The 6,030-nt window shown below is 41.4% G+C and overlaps 1 long non-coding RNA gene across 1 annotated transcript in view; it reads left to right on the top strand.

Annotated features, from left to right (window-relative positions):
• Positions 1–5,592, top strand: part of LOC109289003 — an 11,347-nt gene extending 5,755 nt beyond the window's left edge. The window contains exon 3 of the long non-coding RNA XR_002095279.1: positions 2,702–5,592. This is a non-coding gene — a long non-coding RNA (uncharacterized LOC109289003). The remainder of the gene's footprint in view (positions 1–2,701) is intronic.
• Positions 5,593–6,030: the final 438 nt, after the last annotated feature.

Below are 6,030 nucleotides of genomic sequence, written 5' to 3'. Positions count from 1 at the left end.
GGACACAGGCACACGTGTGTCTTACACACGTGCCCCCTTACCAGACCCAGAGCAGAGGCGAGTGGGGGGAAAAAAGAAAAAAAAAAAACCAGGCAGACATTGGGGGAGTCACTGTTCCCCCGAGCATGACCAGGAGTGACCAGGAATAACGGTCACAAGCTGGTAGAGGGTAGGTTTAGGTTGGACATCAGGAGGCGCGACTTCACGGTCAGGGCGGCTAGGGTCTGGAACCAACTTCCAAGGGAAGTGGTGCTGGCTCCTGCCCTGGGGGTCTTTAAGGTGAGGTTAGATGAACACCTTGCTGGGGTCGTTTGACCCCAGTACTCTTTCCTGCCATGGCAGGGGGTCGGACTTGATGATCTGCTCAGGTCCCTTCCGACCCTAGAAACTATGAAACTATGAAATTCCGTGCATCCTTATATAGGCTCTGGTGTTGCCACAAGAGGCCTCAAAGAATCACACTGCCACATTTGTGTTAAGCAAAAAACCAAATTGTATAATTGCAATATACAGAGTTGTTGTTCTAGCTGAGACTCATCCTGTCAGGGTTCCCTTCCTAACACTTGCCAGGAGTCCCGAACCCAGGGGGCTGCTATCCTTTTTTCTCATGTGACAGATAGTCTTCGGTCATTAGAGACAATGTTTTCATGCTTATGACTAGTGTCAGTAACACCCATCCAAGGAAGAAGACTGTTAATCGATTTGCCAATGCCATGCCCCCAAACAACCACACCCTGCATCTTAAAACATGTACTGTTTGTGTACTATACTGAACTATAGTATTGTCAATTAGCTTTGTATCTAATCAGCTGGAAAGTGAAATCTTAGTCTCATCTTGTTTTGTATTTCTCCTCCATGCTTCATCCCACTTTTTCTGTCCTGTTACAGATCATGTAAATCTTTTTCTGTCATTTTATGTGGGTGACATTCCTTTTTTCCTCCTTTACTTTCATTCCCTTATACTTTGTTTGTTCTGCTACATTGTTTTCTACATTGTATCATTCTTTGTCATGTTTCTTCTTCTCCCTCAGTATCTTTCCCACCTCTCTCTTTCCCCTCCTCAAATAAGTTATTCACCCTTGTTCTCTTTTAGTCAGCTCACTTACCTCCATTCTTGTTCTCCCGCCCAAAAATATGTGCATCCACCCACAGTCTCACTTCTGGGACCACTTCAGTTGAAAAAAACACAGCTCCTAGGCTGTTCTGCTTCCTTTACAAAACCCCTTCCTCAAAGAAGACATTTGAAGGGTCTGAACTGCTCTAGTCTTGATCCTTGTTTCCCTTTGTTGGTTTCTAGGGTTGCCCTTTCCATTGAGCCACTTTACTCTCTGTCCCAGTCTGCTTACTCATGTTTCCAGTTGTTTTTCATCCATATAAATTTATTTTTCAAGGTGTTATTACGTATTCAGAATACTTTTTCCCTCTGAGCTATTTAGTACAACCCCAAACTATTTTTATACTTTAAGACAATTGCCCTGCAAATGATTAAGGAAAAATAGTAAGCGCCCATGCAAGAATGGTAACTTTCTCATCTTGTCATACGTAAAGTTGCACGATCCAGCTGTGAGACAGAAAATTATCTTTCCACCTCCAGCTCCTGTAAAGTCAGTTTCTAATGTGACCATATTATTCCTACTTTCTGACTTGACAGTCAGTACTCTTGTCCACTGAACTGATGAATTGATCTTTCTGCTGCTACTCTTCTCCCTCTGCTGGAGTAATGATGAATTCATGACACACTGGAAAAATGTTTCACTAGAGGGAGAACAGTATAGTAAAAGCAAACCTACCATGCAGTATGAGGTTGCTGAGTGGGTGTATACAGCAAATAAAAATTATTGATGAAAGCGGGAAGAAAATAACAAAGTTAAAAGGCAGAGAGTAGCAAGGAAGTGGATGATCAAAAAAAAATATTTAAGTGTAAATACTACATTAAAATGTAGTGTTTACTTGTCTCCTTTGAGCATAGATAGTTTTAAAGTAGTAGCCACATTTGAATAACTGGACTATTTCTTGCCAACATATCAAGCAGAAAAACAGGCAGCTATAATATAGGCAATTCAAGGGCTGGAGAATCAATGTAATATTGTCAAAATTAAGCTGTTTTATTTCTGGGCAAACTGGTGCATATCCTTCAGATATGGATGAAAGAACAATCCATTTTTATGAACTTTGAAGTGCAGAAATGGGTTGCATGTTAAAACCCTGACTATGAAAGAGACCAGATAGGTGTTGACCTGAAGGATAGTAGTGGCAACACCCTTAAACTTAGACCTTGAGCTGGCCTCACTCTTAAAATACTCTTGGGGTAAGCCACAGGACTCAGAGGTCAGACAAGGAGCCTTTTTACTTCTAACCCATCAGTTCAGATTTTGCACAGGCATGTGCTGGCCAAGATCCCTATCTGCTGGCTATCTGCTGGCCTAAATAAAACGAAACATTCTTGTCTTTGTCTGTTTCCTAATGGACAGATGTGCTTGTGGCAAAAATGTACTATTGCAATTAGCACCAACTGGCTGTCTCAGGAGAGCCCCAAATCACAGAGGCTGAATTATCTTCTCAGCCCTGGAGGAGCTACCTATAAGCTCTTTTGCTTCCTGAGCTTTGCCCCCACATGCACCAAATTCAATGCAACACAAATGGAGCAAAACATCAGTGACGTTGAGGACTAATTGGGCCCCATTTTTCTATCTCCTTCCAGTTTTCTCTTAAGCGATTCGTTGCAGCAACTGTATAAATCGAGCAGTATATCATTTGATGGGAGAGTTCTCAGGCTATCCTGTTTTATGCCTTCTTCCCTTCAATACCAGCTCCTTTCTCTGTTAATTGCTGCACTATATTGAGAATCTGGTCATCAAATGAAGAGGGCAGGGGAGAACTACTTACTCCCAAAAGTACAGCATTCAAACAGGAGGAGCTTCAGCTGGTCTGAAAGGAGTGGTAAGGAGAAGCATAACAGTAAATAGCACTGTACAAGGTCAAGTATTAGGGGCTGACATTCAGTAGCAGTACGTGTGGGTTTTAGTCCACAAAATACTTGTCTGTGTATTTGCAATATCTCCTTGTTCTAAAATCTCATTATACATTGACAGTTTATCAATGCTGTGCTCTTATAGTGATAATTTACCAATATATTGATGACAACATCAACAACACCATTGTAGTTTATTATGGCAAATCTTATACATCTGTGAAAAGAAAACAATGTCACTGAACAACAGATCACTTGAACACCTGATTTTAGTTTATCTCTGCTTAGTTACAGGTAGAATGATCCATTTACCTTAGGGTTTTATGCTGTCACCTATCGCTGCAGTATCTTAGCATTTTTCTTGTAAAAGAAATAGCGATAGCAATCGATGGAGTCTCTGACGCTTCTTTTTCAGGCAAAAACCTTCTGCCTGGATTCACATTTCTGGTTTTGAGGGGTAGGTACTGGTACAGGTTTAGGAGTAAAAGAAAGTATCATTGTTGTGACAATCATATTTATGATGGAAACATTTTCTGAGGACAGCTACTACATGCAATCAATAGAGCATTGTCTGTAGTTCATCGGGAAGCAAGGTGGTTTGCAATCCAGGATTCTTTGTTGCTGTTACTGAAGGGAAAGCCGCTTTAATAACAGACAAGAATTATACTAAAATAATGGTTGTGACAGAACCCTTCTTCCCCCCCCCCAAAACCGAACAAACCAAACCTATCACCTCAACATCAATAATATAATCCTCTATTTAATATGCCTTGTACAGGAACCTGCTTTCTGCATGGATGCAGTGTTGGTCCCCAATATACAACAGTCGAAGGACTGGGCTTGAAAGAAAGCACCAGGGTTTTCTCCCACCTGACTTACAGGACAGAAGGAAATTTGCATCCGTTCAGGAAAGAACTTCTGATTTATTACCACCCAAATCACTTGCTTTTTCACTTATGTCCCAGCATTTACATTGAGAAGTCTGTACATTTTATGGTATATAAAAGTAGTACTGTCAGGGAATTAATTAAACAGTATTGGCCTCCGGACTGAGCATTTGTTAGCAGTTAATGACAAGAGATCCAGTCCTGTAAACATATCCATAAGTGCTTCACTTGAAGATCTAGAGAAGTTCTGTTGATTTGGGAACTTCTCAGGGTCATAAATTTAAGGACATATGTAAATATTTGCAGGATTAGGGCCTAGCCAAAGGAATTGACAGCCTTCATTAACCCAGCTGGACATGTCTACGCCAAAGGACATGAATGCTTTTATATGGATGTAAAGCTCAGATTGCTTTTTACATTCAAAGCACCTGTCCTTGTTTAGGAGACGGAGACTGGTACGCTGTCAAAAATTCAGCCGACACTCTTTACTAGGCCTGTAAAATTATGATGTTAATTTTGAATCTGACTTATTCAAACTGAGTTCAGTTCCCTGGTGTCCCTGGCAACCATATCATAAAATCCAGTTCCTGGATAAATTTTAAAATAAATGAATGAATCCTTAATAAATGTATCGAGCTCCATCTTAAAACTAGTTTGGGTGTTTGCCTTCAGTGCCCCTATTGGAAGGCTTTTCTGTTGCTATTCTGATGGTTGCAAACTTCCTTCTGTTTATGTGTGGCAAGGTTATTAGGGACCCTGTCTACTTCAGTGTATTCTTATTTAAGCAGGAATTGTATAAAACCTGAGAGAGTGAGAAAGAAAATGTTTCCATTTAAAACAAAATGAGTGGCAATAATTGTTTTAAACAAATAAACCCAAACCTATTATGGAAGCACTGAGACCGGAAAGTCAAGCTGCCTATAACTAAGAATAGGTAAAGGACTTAATGATTTTTTATTATCAAAACAGGGAGAAATGCAGTCAGTAAAGAGCACAAATCAGATGATTAGAAGTAAAAACAAATAAAAACATTCCTGGAAACACTGAAGCATGCATGTACCATGGCATTGCCTTTACACAAGTACTGCCCTCCTCTTTGACGGGAATTGCACGCAGGCAGAGTTGCATGTGATTAACCCTCCATGTCTCGAGACTTCAACAAGGCTTTTTACAGTGGATAGAGATAAGTACATTAATAAATCTTCACAGGCTGTCAAATAAAAAAAGACAGCCCCAATCCTGTAGAGATATGGCCCCCTTCCTGCAAAGATTCTTTCTATCTATCTATCTATCTAGATATATATATCTTTGCAAGTTACATTTATACTTAACTATGCAGAACAGATTACCAAAGAAGGCTGCAGAGTCTTTATCACTGGAAGATCGTGGTGCTGGTCTGGAAAGGTTTAGGCAGGGATGATGACCCTGCCTTCAGCAGGAGGTAAAACCTCCTGAAGTCCCTTTCAGAAGTATTTTTCTATGATTTTATGATTCATATAATCTCATTGAAATCCATGGGGTGAAGCATTTACAGAACGGCCCTAAACAAGGCGAGGGCCTGTGAGTTTAAAGTGCAGCGCCACTGATATTTGAGCTCTCAGGAGAGGAAAAAGTGAAGTTTTAAAATGCATTTGGATTCAGTTTATCCAAAAAGCCTAATTGTGTTGACAGACACTTTTGATGATGAACAGTTTTCCATACAAAAAGGTGGTCGCTTCCAGTACTACTTGTCTTCTATCTACTTGTCTGGGCACCAGACAGAGACTGGTTGAGAGATGCGGGTAGCTGTGTTAGTCTGAAGGCAGGGTAGATTTGCACCTTGCAGACGGACTGAAGTCTGCGCGCGCGTGTGTGTGTGTATATAGAAAGCTTTCCTGAGCTGAAGCTCACTTTGTCAGATGCTGTGAAAGGAGGGCGTATATCCACTGCTTTCTGCATGACCTCTCCCAGCTTCCCATGAAGTGAACTCGGGCTCACCGAAGCGTGCACTACCCCCACGCACACACGCCACACCACACCACACCAAACACCCCATGACACCCCACAGCCCATCACATTTGCACAGACACACCCAGGACACCACACCACACTGAACACCTACAACACCCCAGGCCACGCACTGCACTCACCCGCACATGACATCCTGCACCTCATCACAGCAAACGCGTGTGA

Source organism: Gavialis gangeticus, unplaced genomic scaffold, assembly GCF_001723915.1.
Source record: "Gavialis gangeticus isolate Ggan-Ray unplaced genomic scaffold, GavGan_comp1, whole genome shotgun sequence".
In the NCBI taxonomy this organism is placed as follows: domain Eukaryota; kingdom Metazoa; phylum Chordata; order Crocodylia; family Gavialidae; genus Gavialis; species Gavialis gangeticus.
Note: the sequence above shows the minus strand (reverse complement) of the source record. Positions and strands in the feature narration are given on the sequence as shown.